Below are 18,440 nucleotides of genomic sequence, written 5' to 3' on the forward strand. Positions count from 1 at the left end.
CTACACAATATTCAATACACTGAGTACTTAAAAGTCCCTTTATGAGTACACACATATGCCACTGTACACTCATGCAGATACCTGTATCTATGTGAAATATACAAGGTCTCTTCAAAAAAATTCCAGAACATTCGTAATTTTGCACCAATGGTGTGTTGGAGCGAATTGTGTTGACATCCCTGCACACGCCCGTGTTTAATGTGTAACTGCCAGCAGTTCCATTTTTGTATGTCTGTTAGTTATTGTTCAGTACTGTATTGAATAGAACATTGTGTCACAGAGTTTACAAATTTCGAGATGGCAGAGTTAGAGGAGCAACACGTCTGCATTAAATTTTGCGTTAAACTCAAGAAAACCTTTACAGAGACACACCAAATGATGCAAGAAGCTTACAGTGATGAGTGCTTAAGCCATACTTGGTGTTACAAATGGTTCACATGGTTTAAAAATGGCCACATGGGAGTTGAAGATGACCCTCATTCAGGATGACCGTCAACGTCTACTGATGATGCTCACGTCAGGAACGTCAACAAAATTATGCATGTCAATTGAGATTGACTGTCCGACAGATTGCAGAAGAATGTAACAGTTCAATCAGATCATGCCAAGAAACCCCGTGAGAAGGAAACAGCCTGAAATGGGAAGAGACAATTTGTGGCTCTTGCATCAAGATAACACACTCGCATATTCATCCCTGCTGGTTCGTGACTTATGCACAAAAATCGAAATCGCTGTGCTGTCTCATCCTCCATACTCTCCAGACCTATCCCCTGTGGACTTTTTTTATTTCCAAAGTTGAAAATTCTGTCGAAAAGATGAAGGTTTGCAATGATAGACATCAAAGAAAATTCACAGACAGTGCTTCATGTGACCCAGTAAGAGGCATATGAAGACTCCTTCCGGAAGTGGAAATGACGTTGGGAGCAGGGTATCAACTGTGGAAGAGAGTATTTCAAAGGAGACCATGCACAATAATTAAATGGTAAGTGGAGAAAAATTTTGTGGACAAAGTTCCAGAATTTTCTGAACAGACCTCGTACGTAATATGTTAATGCTGAGTGACTGTTACATTATGATCCACACTTATGGGGTTTGACCTATCACTTCTTTCATATTGGCTTTGTACATGTGAGAAATGCCAAGCTGCACCTTGACTTGGGTTCCATGTAACCATAATTTTACATAGAATTGAAAAACCAGTCCGTTCAGAAGTTGGAAGGCATGGGCATGCCATGTCCAGCAAGACTATGTCTAGTAAAGGCTACCAAGCTTTGGTTTGAGTACAGCTTTGGTTTTTAATGGTATTACATGAGTGATTAAATCTAAGTTACTGTCATAAAAAGTGACTGACTACAAAGTTTAGCAGCCTTTGCATATCAAATGGCTTTTAAGTAAGTGAATTGGATAATAAATATATTAAGGAAGATATGATACTGCATTTGGCCTTGTATTTATTAATCATTTATTTTTTGACACTGGCACTAAGTTCACAATACTCAACCAATTTCTTACAACTGCTCCCATTACCATGTCAGAATAACTACAAGAAAGGATCTAACATAAAACTGAATTACTGAAAGAAATGTCCACGGTTAGAGCTATGAAAAATAAAACTGAAAATGATGTAAACAGATGAAAGAAATTTTTTAAAACTCTTTACGAATGAACAATTATTAATAAATATATGCTTCTTTCCATGTTATGGTTTAAAATTTTCAGTTGGCAGAATGCAATGTCATAACTGACTCAGTTTGTAGTGAGTTACTCTGGCTTGGAAAATGTAGGATACAAAGTTTGCTTCTTCATGTGCTGTGCCAAAATCTTAAGTGGCATAACCAGTATAAACTCGATGATGCAACCAGATCAAGATGTTGCAACCTCTTCCTTCATATGCTCCATACTGTACAACAAGTTTCACTGAGAAGCAATCTGAAAAGATGTAATTGAGCAATTTAAACAATGCAGACTCAGACTTCAAGTCATAAAGAGTATGTATTCTTAAGTCTCCTGAATTACTAGTTATATTCTTGCTCATAACAAATAACGAATTTACTTCACAGGTTATATATAAGATGTTACCTCAAACTCAAAAACAAAGAAAAATTTTTTGATCTTTCAAGCTGACTTGGTCAACTGATAAATTCTGGATATTACAGTTTGCAGACATGTTAATGTTGACCTTTTACATGATATTTCAATAGCTTCCTTACCTATCTTCTACAGATATGTTGAGCAGTTGCTCATTGTCTGGTCTCCATTCAAATTTTGGTTTGTCATTTTCATTGTCATTTTTATACACTAGTTTAACAGCTCCTACCTGTCCCCTTCAAATTGTTTATTCATTTAGCACATGGCAGGATGATGGTAACACATGTTACAGATATAAAACAACAGTTGTAATGAATAACACAAAGAAACAAAGTGCACACCTCTTACATTAGTGGTAGAATAGTTTATAATATATAATTTTTCAGTTCAGTCAACAGCATCCGGAGTCGGTCTGGAGACACTAATTACAACTGCACTGCCCCCTCAATTTGAAAAGAAAGCCCCTGCATATTCAATAGCTTGTGTGGATTCTACTTGCTGCTTCCCACATACGTATGGGAAATTGAAGCCTGCTATTTAGCAATCGTGTTACAGGTTAATTTGTACTCCTGGTGGTATTTGCTGAATCCATTTTGCTCTCATTTATGGTGTATAACAAGAAATAGTGCTTCTCTAGTTAGGAGAACAAATATACGTCTTTGAGCTGTCACCTCTTTAGTTACAACAAACAAATACAATGTTGCTTATGTTGGGCAAGCAGTGCGGCAGTTGTGGTTTCATTCAGAGTCGGTACGTCATTACGGTAAAGGTGCTGTAATAAGTGTACTGCCGCATGCACAAATAATGTTTAAGGTGAAATCAAACAATGGAAAATCCAGGATGGAATAATGACAATATTACCCCCCCCCCCCCCCCCCCCCGCCCCCACCACCACCCAGTTTGCTTCTCCCATCACACGCTCCTGCTTGCAGTCTGGCCTCAGCAGTCAGAGACTGTGGTCACGAATGTGTGAAATGTGTTTGCATGTATGTATGTTGTCTAATTCCGATGAAGGCCGTTTTGGCCGAAAGCTTACTTGTTTAACAGTCTCTTTGTTGTGCCTATCTGCAACTCAGCATCTCCCTTATGTGGTGAATAGCAACTATCCTTTTCATAATAATATCATTATTCCATTCTGGATTTTCCATTGTTTGATTTTGCCTAACAGCTTTTCTTCCATTCTGTAGCCCTTTTCCTTTGTCACCCATCGTTCCTTCTCTCCTTTCCTGGATTTAACTTGTCGCCTTCGAAACTGCACCGCACACTCTACTTACGAACCACAGTGTATCAACCGTTTCAACTGCGCACAGAGATGGCTACAAGACAGTGATGATTGTTGGTGCAGCATCTCATATCCCACATTACTCCTGCCAATATCAGTAACCCTAGATCTTCAAATTAATCACTCTTCCTGTGACACTCTCATGTATTTTCAAGTTTCTTTTGCATACCTTCCTGTGCCATACGAACTTGTACCTCATCCCAACAACCCCTACATAAGCCCCACTCCTTCTCCTCTATATTCCAGTTCGCACATACTAACTTCACCAAATCTAGCCACATCTGCAGTCCCCCCCCCCCTCCCCCTTATTCACCCACAGACCTGTAACACACATTATAACCATTTTTCCTTTGATCTCATTGTGTTTTCACGTCAATTTCGGTTGTTTTTTGCCTTTCACTACTCCCTCAGAGTTCATAGTGCTTCCCCATACTTCATCCATTTAATTCCTTTCATGATGTTTCCCACATATTTTCCCGGTATTTTTGCAAACTTTTTGTGCCTATTTCTATGCCATTCAATTATTTCTTTGCGTTTTTATTCACCACCGTGGATCATGGCTCCTTCCATCTGCATCAATACACAAAAGTTTCCTTATCCTTGGCCAGAAACCAGTCCCACATACTGTTCCTGTGTTGTTGCTTGGCTCAAGGAATCCCCCCAAATGGCTTTACAATCAACTTACCCATTTCTGGCTGGAACACCTCCTACCACAATTACCTCCATCTATTCAGATTCTTCCAATCCTTAACCCTGAATGACATAATCCTGTAAAACTATGTCAATCAGGCCCAAACTTCCTTGCAAAACCTCCTCTCCATCTGTACAAAGTTACTGCTATGCAATCCCTAATTCCTGGATCCCATATCACAAATTCAAACTCCTGCCCTACAGGAACTAGAGCATCATGCACAATGCCACATCAAAAAACACTCTGACCTGCACATCTCCTACTCCCACCATGGACTACCACTATCCACCATGTCTACAACAACCTCCAAACCTCCCCCACATCCCTTCATAGTGACAAACTCTGCCTTACAGAACTACTACATTTACCCCACTGTCAAAAGCTCTCTCCCACTTCCTTACAGAATCCAGAACCTAAACAGACCTGAAACACAGTCATGAACCTTTCTTCAAAAAGTCTTAGCTCTGTAGAAATATCAGTCCTTTCCAAGGGCCTCACCTTTTGCCACACTCCCTGATTTAATCATGCAGGACTTTTTAAAGAACTTCTCTCCTTCTCCTGGTCTCTACTATGGAAACACTTTTTCGCCACTAACCCTACCAATAAGACTCAACCAAAGACCAATATTGAACCCTGCCTGACACAATTCACTCCTCCATCCAACCGTGTTCTATCCCCCCTGCCCCAAATCACCTGCTGATAACTTTCCAGAATTTCTTAACCTTAAATCTTGCCTCACCATCATTCCCCAAATCCCTCTACATGCAAGCTACTCTTATACCTGCAGAAAGAACCGCAATCCACCATCTAAAAACTGATCCTGACCTTACAATCCTACTTGCTGACAAAGGCTGCACCAACGTTGTTTTGAACTGCAAGAACTACCTGGCAGAAGGACTTTGCCAGCTGCCAGAGTCATCCACCTACAAACCTTGCCACAGTGTCCCATTCCAGAAATCCAGCATGATGTCCAGTCTCTCTTCAAATCCTTAGGACCATCCCAGAACCTCCCCTGGAGTCCATTTCTCTCCTCATCCATACCACTCCCTCCACTCCTACCTTCTACATACTTCATAAAGTCCATAAACCCAACCACCCAGGATATCCTATTGTGGCTGGTTACTGTGCCCCCACATAGAGAATCTCTGCTCTCATACAGCAGCCTACCACCCACCCCCTACCGTATTATATAAAAGATACCAACCATTTCCTCTACCAACTCTGCACAGTTTCTATTCCTTACCACATGGTGCTCTGCTCGTCACTAATGATGCCACCTCCCTTTACACTAACACCCCAAACGCCCATGGCCTTACCACAAACACTACCTTTCCCAACACTCGTTGAATTCCATATCTACAGCCTCCTTCTTAGTCACAATGAACAACTATTTCCCCATACACAATTACTTCTCCTTTGATGGCATCACCTACAAACAAATCTTGGGTATGGCTATGAACACCAGCTTAGCACCATTCTATGCCAACCTATCCATGGACCATCTAGAGAAATCCTTTCTAACCACCCACAATCTCAAGCTCCTCACCTAGTTCAGATTCACTGATGATGTCATCATAATCTGGATTGACAATGAGAACACCTTATCCACATTCCTCTAGAACTACAACATATTCTCCTCCACTCACTTCCATGGTCCTCCTCAACCAACAAGCCACCTTCCTCAATGTTGATCACCACCTCAAAGATGGCTACATCAGTACCCCCGTCCCTATCAAACCTGTTGTTGTTGTTGTCTTCCATCCTGAGACTGCTTTGATGCAGCTCTCCATGCTAAGTCTATCCTGTGCAAGCTTCTTCATCTCCCAGTACCTACTGCAACCTACATCCTTCTGAATATGCTTGGTGTATTCATCTCTTGGTCTCCCTCTACGATTTTTACCCTCCACGCTGCCCTCCAATACTAAATTGGTGATCTCTTGATGCCTCAGAACATGTCCTACCAACCGATCCCTTCTTCTAGTCAAGTTGTGCCACAAACTTCTCCCCAATCCTCTTCAACACCTCCTCATTAGTTATGTGATCTACCCATCTAATATTCAGCATTCTTCTGTAGCACCACATTTCGAAAGCTTCTATTCTCTTCTCGTCTAAACTATTTATCGTCCACGTTTCACTTCCATACATGGCTACACTCCATACAAATACTTTCAGAAACGACTTCCTGACACTTAAATCTATACTCGATGTTAACAAATTTCTCTTCTTCAGAAACGCTTTCCTTGCCATTGACAGTCTACACTTTATATCCTCTCTACTTCGACCATCATCAGTTATTTTGCTCCCCAAATAGCAAAACTCCTTTACTACTTGAAGTGTCTCATTTCCTAATCTAATACCCTCAGCATCACCCAACTTAATTCGACTACATTCCATTATGCTCGTTTTACTTTTGTTGATGTTCATATTATACCCTCCTTTCAAGACACTATCCATTCCATTCAACTGCTCTTCCAAGTCCTTTGCTGTCTCTGACAGAATTACAATGTCATCGGCGAACCTCAAAGTTTTTATTTCTTCTCCATGGACTTCAATACCTACTGCGAGTTTTTATTTTGTTTCCTTCACTGCTTGCTCAATATACAGATTGAATAAAATCGGGGAGAGGCTACAACCCTGTCTCACTCCCTTCCCAACCACTGCTTCCCTTTCATGCCCCTCAACTCTTATAACTGCCATTTGGTTTCTATACAAATTGTAACTAGCCTTTCGCTCCCTGTATTTTACCCCTGCCACCTTCAGAATTTGAAATAGAGTATTCCAGTCAACATTGTCAAAAGCTGTCTCTAAGTCTACAAATGCTAGAAATGTAGGTTTGCCTTTCCTGAATCTAGCTACTAAGATAAGTCGTAGGCTCAGTATTGCCTCACGTGTTCCAATATTTCTACGGAATCCAAACTGATCTTCCCCTAGGTCGGTTTCTACTAGTTTTTCCATTTGTCTGTAAAGAATTCGTGTTAGTATTTTGCAGCCGTGACTTATTAAACTGATAGTTTGGTAATTTTCACATCTGTCAACACCTGCTTTCTTTGGGATTGGAATTATTATATTCTTCTTGAAGTCTGAGGGTATTTCACCTGTCTCATACATCTTGCTCACCAGATGGTAGAGTTTTGTCAGGACTGGCTCTCCCAAGGCTGTCAGTAGTTCTGATGGAATGTTGTCTACTCCCGAGGCCTTGTTTTGACTCAGGTCTTTCAGTGCTCTGTCGAACTCTTCACGCAGTATCATATCTCCCATTTCATCTTCATCTACATTCTCTTCCATTTCCAAAATATTGTCCTCAAGTACATCACCCTTGTATAGACCCTCTATATACTCCTTCCATCTTTCTGCTTTCCCTTCTTTGCTTAGAACTGGGTTTCCATCTGAGCTCTTAATATTCATACAAGTGGTTCTCTTTTCTCCAAAGGTCTCTTTAATTTTCCTGTAGGCAGAATCTATCTTACCCCTAGTGAGATAAGCCTCTACATCCTTACATTTATCCTCTACCCATCCCTGCTTAGCCATTTTGCACTTCCTGTCAATATCATTTTTGAGACGTTTGTATTCCGTTTTGCCTGCTTCATTTACTGCATTTTTATATTTTCTCCTTTCATCAATTAAATTCAATATTTCTTCTGTTACCCAAGGATTTCTATTAGCCCTCATCTTTTTACCTACTTGATCCTCTGCTGCCTTCACTACTTCATCCCTCAAAGCTACCCATTCTTCTTCTTCTACTGTATTTCTTTCCCCATTCCCGTCAATTGTTCCCTTACGCTCTCCCTGAAACTCTGTACAGCCTCTGGTTTAGTCAGTTTATCCACATCCCATCTACTTAAATTCCCACCTTTTTGCAGTTTCTTCAGTTTTAATGTACAGTTCATAACCAATAGAGTGTGGTCAGAGTCCACATCTGCCCCTGGAAATGTCTTACAATTTAAAACCTGGTTCCTAAATCTCTGTCTTACCATTATATAATCTATCTGAAACCTTCTAGTATCTCCAGGATTCTTCCATGTACACAACCTTCCTTCATGATTCATGAACCAAGTGTTAGCTTTGATTAAGTTATGCGCTGTGCAAAACTCTACCAGGCGGCTTCCTCTTTCATTTCTTAGTCCCAATCTATATTCACCTACTATGTTTCCTTCTCTCCCTTTTCCTACTCTCGAATTCCAGTCACCCATGACTATTAAATTTTCATCCCCCTTCACTATCTGAATAATTTCTTTTATTTCGTCATACGTTTCTTCAATTTCTTCGTCATCTGCAGAGCTAGTTGGCATATAAACTTGTACTACTGTAGTAGGCGCGGGCTTCGTGTCTATCTTGGCCACAATAATGTGTTCACTATGCTGTTTGTAGTAGCTTACCCACATTCCTATTCTTTTATTCATTATTAAACCTACTCCTGCATTACCCCTATTTGGTTTTGTATTTATAACCCTGTATTCGCCTGACCAAAAGTCTTGTTCCTCCTGCCACTGAACTTCACTATCAAACCAACCAGCCACTAAAATACCTCCACTTCAACAGATGCCACCCATTTCATGCCAAAAAGTCCCTTCCATACAGTATAGCCACTCGTGGCCATCATATCTGTAGTGACGAGCAGTCCCCCTTGAAATATACCAAGGATCTCACTGAGGCCTTTGTAGACCATAATCACCTTTCCAACCTTGTACAAAAACAGATGACCCGTGCCTTATCTCTCCAGTCACCCATCGAAACGGTGGAATAGTCAATGATCGCAGGTGACAGTATGATAGAGAGCAAGGATATCATAAATTTCAGAGTAATGACGACCATGAGACTTGATATCAATCGCTGCAATAGGAAAGAAATGATAACATAGTCCCATGTTGGAATTCACAGGAAAACTGTGTTTAGTTTTAGATGCAACAGACTCCCAAACTGAATGTGGAGACATGGGGTCACCTATTACATAACAAAAAATGCACACAGGCAAAGGACGCGATATTATGGAAGACTTATTAAGGAAAGATGAGCACTGTACTAACAACACCAACAAACCAGTTGTTACTGCTATGTATGCAGATGTTGACAGCTTAATGGATTCTGGCTTGGAGGAGAGCAAAATTGCAGAAGTTATTTCAAGAACTCCAGGATCATGGAACTACACTTATATTTCCAGCAAAAATATTGGGTTGTTTGGGGGAAGAGACCAAACAGCGAGGTCATCGGTCACCAGTAAATATATTCAAGAATTTTAATGGCACCTGGGAATTGAAGCAAGCCAATCAGAGATCAAGTTCTGTTGATGTATCACATTCTGGGAGATTTTCAGCAGTCAGTTTTTGATGTTCTGTTTTTCAACATGGGAATCATCTTTGGTACCAAATGGATGACAGAAAGATGTTGCCGATTAGATTTTGTAGGAGGATATGCTAGTGTAAACAATGAAGAAGAAGAAGAAGAAGAAATGAAGATTTGCTTTAAAAGAATTTTACATGAAGACTGTGAAGGCAATGTGTACACCAACTTTCATTTTGGTAGCGTGAAAAAAAGGAGTGGTAGTAGCGACTCCATAATTTTGAGGGGAAGATAATGATGTGAAGTCACACAATAATGTAAATGATGTTGCTACAAATATTCAAGTGAAACTAAATGAATTAATAGAACTTATTGAGCATCAAAAGGAAGAGTTGAGACAGGTATTGTGGTTCCACCAAGGTGTATTTTCATCTCACCCCAGAATAATGAGAGGATGTGTTTATAAATTAAAAGTACAACCCGAAGAATCATTTATATGAAATCTTACTCTGTTGCATCAGCCAAGAAACCAGCAGCTGACAAAGAAGTTCAAAGAATACCAGATATGGGAATCAACCAGTAATCAGATAGTGAGCATTGTAGTTCCATACACGCAGTAACAAAGCAAGATGGTAGTAACAAGACTGTATTGCATGCCAGGTGTTAAAACTAATGACTGCCTTGCAACATGAGTGCCCATGCACAATGTGTGGTTCTTGTCTGTCTGAGTCATGGCACTGAGGCTGCTCCCTTGATCTACCCATTCACCACCACTGTGCATGAGCAGGTGCATGTGGATACGCTGTGACAGCTGTGCTGCTTGCTTGGAGATCTACCAAACTGACACCTACTGTCATCCACCGCAAATACTGCTGCTTCTGAGTCAAGAAAAGTGTGCAAACAGCTGCTGGGAAGCCCAGACCCTCTTTTCTCCCATGTCTGTCAGATGGCGTGTCAGCCAAATTACGTACTTCACCCACTTTTTGGCAGAGCCAAGCGCATTCCACAATGCACCACGCACTTCACTTCACAGTGCATCCCCTGACCCCTACTACATTTGTCTTCTTTGCTGAAATACTCTCAAGCAAAAACTATATACAATAAAGTGTGTGAAGTGTTCAAAAGCAGAGCATAGTGAAACAATGAATTATATTTAGTATCATGAAAGTGCATCAAGATAAAAAGGTAATGTTCTGTTTTTGAAGGTATTTTTTTCTGATGTGACAGTCTTATCTAAATACAGTATAATGTAATGATTTAATAATCCTGTTTGATTACATCTCCACTTATCTTGTTCTACTATGACTTGTATACTGCTGCATAGCATTTTCTACATCTTTTGATCTTCCTTTTTTCACACACACACACACACACACACACACACACACACACACACACACACACACATTTCAAGACATCCCAGATATGCTCAACATGTTCAAATGTGTGTGAAATCTTATGGGACTTAACTGCTAAGGTCATCAGTCCCTAAGCTTACACACTACTTAACCTAAATTATCCTAAGGACAAACACACACACCCATGCCCGAGGGAGGACTCGAACCTCTGCCGGGATCAGCTGCACAGTCCATTACTGCAGCGCCTTACACCGATCGGCTAATCCCGCATGGCCCAGATATGCTCAATATTGTTCATGTCTGGGGATTTGGTGACCAGCGGAAGAGTTTAAACTCAGAAGAGTGTTCCTGAAGCCACTCTGTAGCAATTCTGGACCTGTGGGGTGTAGCACTGTTCTGCTGGAATTGCCAGTGTCTGTCAGAATGCAAAATGAACATGAATGGATGCAGGTGATCAGACAGGATGCTTACGTACATGTCACCTGTCAGAGTCGTATCTAGAACTACCAGGGGTCCCATATCACTCCAACTGCACACACCCCACACCACTGCAGAGCCTCCACCAGCTTGAACAGCCCCTGCTGACATGCAGGATCCATGGATTCATAAGGTTGTTTCCATACCCATACACGTCCATCCGCTCGATACAATTTCAAATGAAACCCGTCCAACCAGGCAACATGTTTCCAGTCATCAACAATCCAATGTCAGTGTTGATGGGTCCAGACAAGGCATAAAGCTTTGTGTCATGCAGTCATCAATGGTCCACGAGTGGGTCTTTGGCTCCGAAAGCCCATACTTACGTTTCATTGAATGGTTCACACGCTATCACTTGTTGATGGCCCAGCATTGAAATCTGCAGCAATTTGCGGAAGGGTTGCACTTCTGTCATGCTGAACGATTCTCTTCAGTCGTCGTCGGTCCCATTCTTGCAGGATCTCATTCGAGCCGCGGCGACGTCAGTGATTTGATGTTTTACCTCGGAGATGCTGTGTCCCATTGCTTGTGCACTGACTATAACACCACTTTCAAACTCACTTACATCTTGATAACCTGCCATTGTAGCAGTAGTAACCGATCTAACAACTGCACCAGACACTTGTCGTCTTATATAGGTGTTGCCAACCGCACCACTTTCTTCTGCCTGTTTACATACTTCTGTATTTGAATACACTTACCCTTCCCAGTTTCTTTGGTGCTTCAGTGTATATAGAAATAAAAAGGCCAGTCGGCCTTTTAAGTCTGTAGAGATCCAATATTGCTTTCATCTTACCTGATAGCATACCAGACCAAGTGCTTACATAGAAGTAACTGAATGTGTTTTATGGAAATGGCCTTTGTATACTAATTACTATCTCTGCAAATGCTTATCTTCTTGTTTATTTAATTGTGGTTGCAGCTTCAAAATCATATCCGCCTCTTTCCTTATGTGACTGTTCCATAAGTAAGTTTTCTATGTATGTGTACGAGAGGTATTCAATAAGTACAGCAACACATTATTTTTCTTGGTCAGTTTCAGTACAAAAAAATTGGAATTTCTTGTGGGGCATCACGGAATATTCCTGTTTCAGCTCTTACAGTTTCACGAAGCTCTGATAGGTTAAAGCACTACGAGTACCCTTCAGAATGGCGTCTGTAAGGGAGGTGCGTTCCAAGCACAGAGCTGTCATTGAGCTTCTTTTGACACAAATCAGAGCATCGCAGATATTCAAAGGCACTTGTAGAATGTCTATAGACACACGGCAGGGAACAAAAGCACGGCGAGTCATCGGACGAGGCATACGTCGTCACTGCAACAGTGTCACGTAAACCTGTCCTATCTCCTGTGTGACGGGTGGCTGGACACAGCTGTGACTCCCACAATGTCGGAATGTGAGGACACTCTCATTCGAGACGATTGACGGATCACAAACAAACACCTCACTGCTCAAATGGACATCTCTGTTGGTAGTGCTGGCACACTCGTCCAACATTTGGAGTACTCAAAGGTGTGTGTCCTCTGGGTTCCCCACCACCTAACAGAAGACCATAAAGAGCAATGGAGGGCCATCTATGCAAGGCTTGGCAATCATCATCACATGCGATAAGGTACGGGTTCATCACTTCGAACCAAAAACAAAATGGCAATCCGTGCAGTGGCATCACACCACCTCTCTTCTGAAGAAAATGTTCAAAGCTGCACTGTTGGCCAGTAAAGTCTTAGCACCACACTTCTGCTCGACGTACTCCCTCACTATGCACCGATCAACTCTGAAGTGTATTGCGCTCCCCTCGGGAAATTGAAGAAAAATCTTCACGTGTTCTCTGCCACAAAAGTGAAATAACGAACTTCTGCTTCTACGTGAGAACACGAGGCCTCACACAAGTCTGCGCACCTGAGAGGAGCTCACAAAACTTCAATGGGCTGTCTATCCTACAGCCCAAATCTCGCACCTTCTGATTTCCATCTGTTTGGCCCAATGAAGGATGCAGCACTCTGCAGGAAGCAGTGCATGGATGATGGGGAGGTTATTCATGTATGATGGGGAGATTACTCATGTAGCAAGAAGTTGGCTCCAATGCAGACCAGTAGAGTGGTACCATGCAGGCATACAGATCCTCCCAGTGAGTCTCCATACCACCTTGCTACCTGGACAGACCAGCCAGCACCCCTGTCAGGCTCCTCTTCTTCCTATGCCCACCAGAACCACCAAATCTAAGCAACCAAGGAGGCTCTACTCCCTCTCGATTCTGCTATTAATGTTAATTAATGAAACAAACCAACTCCCTTGACGTCAACATCCTGACTGCACCACGCAGGCCACACCAACCCTATACTGGTACATTAAGTCCTGTTCCTGGAGCAACAGTGCATTAAGATAAAGATGCCAAAATATGTGTTTGGGCAAGTGTGTGAATAAAGTTCAACATTAGAGTGAGTGTAAGAAATGTCGTCCTAAAATGAATCGTTTTAGAACGCAAGGTGTTATTAGAGTCCTGTGGGGCGATTTCATTATATATATTTAGACATCAAACATCCTGTGATAATATCCATCACCATACTGAGTTGCGTGTATCAAGGTTGGTTATTGGTATGGTTGCTGTTTTGCTATACAGGAGTACAATTTTCTGCTGTGATATACACAAATCCCTTTGCAGAGCAGCAGAGTATTATAGCTGTTGTGTTGATTGTAATGTGGTACTATGTTGCTTTTGGGGATCATTATTTTAGGTGTGAACTTTGGCTGTACTGTTAGTAAAGTGTAAATGATAAGTCATGGATCAATTAAGTGAGACATCAAAATACTCTAGGATAGAGTTGTATTTTACAGGAGTTCCACTATAACAGATATGCAGTTGCCAGTTGGCCTGTCTGTTATTGAGATGGGAGTATTACCATGCTTTTATACTTTGGCTGGTTTTAGTTAGAAATTAATCATAGTACTCCCACAAGACTGGGAGATCATCTGTGAATATTCTTTCGGTTTCCTCTATGGATTTTCTGTATTGTCTGAGTCGTCTGTGTATGCAAATTTCTTGATTTTAGTCTGTAGAATATCTACAATACATAGGTTGAAAAGAACTTTGCAAGTGCAGACTCCTGTGTGAATCCATTCTTCAGAGTTCTTTGGACACTGTTTTTTTTTTTTTTGTATCTAGGATTTCTTGGAAGCATATTATTTAATAGGTGAGCTGGAGTTCTATGGCGATCACTCTCAGGAACTTCAGAACATGCCCCTCCTCCACTCAACATCATAGGCAGTAGTTAAATCAGCAAATACTAAAGATTTTATCCTAGCCTTATTGAAAGTCTGTTTCAATTAAAGTTGTGAGACTGAGATTCTAGAAAAAATTCTAACAGCAGAGGGGGCAGTGAAGCATCTAGAGGTAACCGTGGATGCGAAACTATACTGGAAACCTCACATAAAGAATATATGTTCCAAGGTGAAAGGTCCTCTTATGTGCACTAGAATGTCCTCTGGTACATATGCGGTCTAAGTCCCATGAGCATGTGTCAGATATACACCACCATAATAAGACTTATTACAGCTTATGGGGCTAAAGTGTGGTAGACTAAAGTGGAACAGAAGGTGGCTGATCTGGAGCTCAAGAAGGTGCAGACGAGCCTGCTTAGCCATAACAGCCAGATGGAGGCAATGCTGGACATTGCCCTGTGACACCTTTGGGTTATGACAGCGGTAGCAGCAGCAGGGGCATACAGGTTAAAAACCGTTAATAACTGGAAACCTTTACAACATCCAGAATATCACACCAGTATAATGAAAGTGATAAATAAAAGACTGGTTGGGGAAATGCTGGCTGATTAAACAATAACCTCCAGCTTCTTCAATAAACCTTTCAAGGTAACAACTGGCATTAGGACCAGTGGAAGAATAAACCACAGTTTCACTAAGGAAATGTAGTCTGGTTTACAGACGAGTCAGAAACAGATAAAGGTGCTGGGGTTGGGTATATGGACTACAGTCTAGAGAGAGCAATCTCTCTAGGGAAGCTGGTCATGGTATTCCAGGCAGAAATATCTTGCTATCAGTCTGTGCATGGAGGAAAATCTGCATACATGCTACAAGGATTATGGATTCTATATTCATTCAAACAGCCAACAGCTCTGAAATCTCCATCAGCATCTGTGATGAGACCAAAGATCATCGTAGAAACCATGAAACCCTTGTCCGGCTAGGGGAAAGCAACAGGGTAAAGCTGCTGGAGGGTGCCTGGTCACTGAGGAATGAGTGGCACTTAATAAGCTGATAGGCTGGCCATGACAGGTGCAAAAACTTCATTTGTTGGACTGGAATCTGTCCTAACCATCACTAAGGTGACGATAAAATCAAAACCGCATAGCTGGTTTAGCAGGCAGCATGCAGAATATTGGACTAAGATCCAAAAATGAAAACATGGGAAGCTAGCGATTCTGAGGCCATGTTTCAAGAGAAGTTCTGTAATCCAGGGGTTGAACAGGATACAAATTGAACTAATGGTAGAGTTAATGACTGGCTTCAGCTGCAGGTGATGCGTATTGAGAAAGAAGCCCAAAAGTGTAGACTGTGCTCAGGAGTATGAATGGCACCACATTTTATCTTCCAAGGTAAAGCCTTGGAGGCCAAAAGACACAGCAGATTTGGTCATTAATTCTTGAAGAAATTGCTTCTAATAAAGAACTAGTCAAGAGTCTCCTACATTCTTGAAGGGTGTTGGCTGGATTCACTAGAATTTTATTAAAAAAATTGAGCTTAAAAATGTGATGAAACATATAGGATCCAAACAGAAGCAGCCTATATTATTGTAAATATGATTAAGCCAAAGTGGTATCACCATAAGATATAAACCAAGTTAGCTTCAAGTCACTGAACAGGCATAATAATACAGGAAAGATATAAAAGCAAAATACCAACCTACGAAATGAAGTTCTTGAGGAGTATGTCAGCAGATCAGAAAGTACTCATGTAATGAAATAATCACTTTTCCTCTCAAAAAATGGATTTGTTTTTAAGAAAACACACTTTTCCAACATTGTAAACATATTTAACATTTATGATAATGATGGAAGCTGAAGAAATTAATTAAAATATGTGCCACAACTGGGACACAAACCTGGGTCTTCTTGCTTACTAGGCAGAAACGCTAACCATTACACCACCACAGTACCATGGTCAACACTGCTGCACGAACTACCAAAGTCGAATGCCCTCCCCAAAGGTGAGACTTAAATGACTCAGGCAAAATTTAATTATAAGATCTAAAATATTTAAATTTTTCTTTATTGTCTCATACTTACTACTAGTGAGGCACCAAGCACATGATGAATGTGGGCAGATGTAAGAGACTCCAATCACATCAAGATCCTGCCCCATCATTGGGCTTGCGAATGAAAGTGTGCAGCACTATGTGGATCAATGAGAGCAATGTAGGTGACAACAAAAATGACAACTCAACATCTGCAATGAACTGTAATGTTGTTTTATTTTCATTCACGTTAGAAACTTTGTGAGGCATTACCCCATGACATTCTCAGTGAACTTTATTTCAATAATAAGTGTTGTATGTAAAAACTGTAGGCACCTGATCTTGTTACTATACTCACTATCATCTACTTAGGGTCCCATTCCTTTCCAGTAATTGATTGCCTGATTATTGTTGTTGTTGTTGTTGTTGTGGTCTTCAGTCCAGAGACTGGTTTGATGCAGCTCTCTATGCTACTCTATCCTGTGCAAGCTTCTTCATCTCCAACTAATTACTGCACCCTACATCCTTCTGAATCTGCTTAGTGTATTTAACTCTTGGTCTCCCTCTACAATCCCTCCGATACTAAATAGGTGATCCCTTGATGCCTCAGAACATGTCCTACCAACCAATCCCTTCCTACCAACCAATCCCTTCTTCTAGCCAAGTTGCGTCACAAATTCCTATTCTCCCCAATTCTGTTCAGTACCTCCTCATTAGTTACGTGATCTACCCATCTAATGTTCAGCATTCTTCTGTAGCACCACATTTCGAAAGCTTCTATTCTCTTCTTGTCTAAACTATTTATCAACCATGTTTCACTTCCATAAACGGCTACACTCCATACAAATACTTTCAGAAAAGACTTCCTGACGCTTAAATCTAAACTCGATGTTAAAAAATTTCTCTTCTACACAAACGCTTTCCTTGCCATTGCCAGTCTACATTTTATATCTTCTCTACTCTGACCATCATCAGTTATTTTGCTGCCCAAATTGTAAAACTGATCAACTGTTTTAAGTCTCTGGTTTCTTAATCTAATTCCCTCAGTATCACCTGATTTAATTTGACTGCATTCCATTGCCCTGATTTTGCTTTTGTTGATGAATATCTTATATCCTCCTTTCAAGGCACTACCCATTCCATTCAGCTGCTATTCCAGGTCCTTTGCTGTCTCTGACATAATTAAAATGTCATCAGCAAACCTCAATGTTTTTATATCTTCTCCATGGATTTTAATTCCTACTCCAAATTATTCTTTTGTTTCCTTTACTGCTTGCTCACTACACAGATTGAATAACATTGAGGATAGGCTAAAACCCTGTCTCACTTCCTGCCCAACCACTGCTTCCCTTTCATGCCCCTTGACTCAACTGCCATGTGGTTTCTGTACAAATTGTAAACAGCCTTTCACTCCCTGTATTTCATCCCCACCTCTTTCAGAATTTGAGAGAGAGTATTCCAGTCAACAGTGTCAGAAGCTTTCTCTAAGTGTACAAATACAAGAAACGTAGGTTTACCTTTCCTTAATCTATCCTGTAAGATAATTTGTAGTGTCAGTACTGCCTCACATGTTCCAACATTTCTACTGAATCAGAATTGATGTTCCCCAAGGTCGGCTTCTACCAGTTTTTCCATTTGTCTGTAAAGAATTCATTTTAGCATTTTTGCAGCCATGACTTATTAAACTGATAGTTCGGCAAATTTTCACACCTGTCAAGACCTGCTTTCTTTGGGATTGAAATTTTTATATTCTTCTTGAAGTCCGAGGGTATTTCACCTGTCTCAAACACCTTGCCCACCAGATGGTTGAGTTTTGTCAGTGCTGAGTCTCCCATGACTATCAGTAGTTCTAAGGGAATGTTGTCTACTCCCGAGGCCTTGTTTTGACTTAGGTCTTTCAGTGCTCTGCCAAATTTTCTTCATGCTGTATCATATCTCCCATTTCATCTTTGTCTACGTCCTCTACCATTTCCATAATATTGCCCTCAAGTACATCGCCCTTGTATAGACCATCTGTATA

General features: G+C 41.0%; 1 protein-coding gene across 1 annotated transcript in view; it reads right to left on the bottom strand.

Moving 5' to 3' along the window:
- Positions 1 to 1,445: 1,445 nt before the first annotated feature.
- Positions 1,446 to 18,440, bottom strand: part of LOC126188927 (CDAN1-interacting nuclease 1) — a 155,108-nt gene continuing 138,113 nt past the window's right edge. The window contains exon 8 of the mRNA XM_049930648.1: positions 1,446 to 1,929. The gene's annotated coding sequence lies outside the window, so the exon portion shown is untranslated. The remainder of the gene's footprint in view (positions 1,930 to 18,440) is intronic.

This window comes from Schistocerca cancellata, chromosome 5 (assembly GCF_023864275.1).
Source record: "Schistocerca cancellata isolate TAMUIC-IGC-003103 chromosome 5, iqSchCanc2.1, whole genome shotgun sequence".
Lineage (NCBI taxonomy): Eukaryota > Metazoa > Arthropoda > Insecta > Orthoptera > Acrididae > Schistocerca > Schistocerca cancellata.